General features: G+C 46.2%; 1 non-coding gene across 1 annotated transcript; it reads right to left on the minus strand.

Moving 5' to 3' along the window:
- Positions 1–203: 203 nt before the first annotated feature.
- Positions 204–276, minus strand: TRNAV-CAC (transfer RNA valine (anticodon CAC)). The gene has a single exon. It is a non-coding gene; the product is annotated as a tRNA-Val (tRNA).
- Between the last annotated feature and the right edge of the window lie 213 nt (positions 277–489).

Here is a 489-nt window from a genome sequence, read left to right on the forward strand (position 1 = left end):
ATGTATTTATTTAGTCTGCATGGGGTCTTAGTTGCGGCACGTGGGGATCTTTGTTGCAGTATGCGGGCTCTTTTAGTTGTGGAATGCAGACGTCTTGGTTGCAGCATGCAAACTCTCTTTTTTTAAAATTTATTTATTTGGTTGCACTGGGTCTTACTTGCAGCAGGCGGGCTCCTTAGTTGTGGTATGCATGTGAGATCTAGTTCCCTAACCAGGGATCGAACCCGGGCCCCCTGCTTTGTGAGCACAGAGTCTTACCCACTGGACCACCAGGGAAGTCCCAAGTTGGTCTTTTTCTTAATGATTTGTAGGAGCTGTATATTCATATAAAGGAAGCTAGCCTTCTATGTATAAGTCCCTAATTTTTCAAAGTTCATGTTAAAAGTGGGTTGAGGGAATTCCCTGGCGGTCCAGTGGTTAAGACTTGGTGCTTTCACTGCTGGGGTGGGGTTTGATCCCTGGTCAGGGAACTAAGTTTCCACAACCCGC

This window comes from Eschrichtius robustus, chromosome 11 (genome assembly GCF_028021215.1).
Source record: "Eschrichtius robustus isolate mEscRob2 chromosome 11, mEscRob2.pri, whole genome shotgun sequence".
Lineage (NCBI taxonomy): Eukaryota > Metazoa > Chordata > Mammalia > Artiodactyla > Eschrichtiidae > Eschrichtius > Eschrichtius robustus.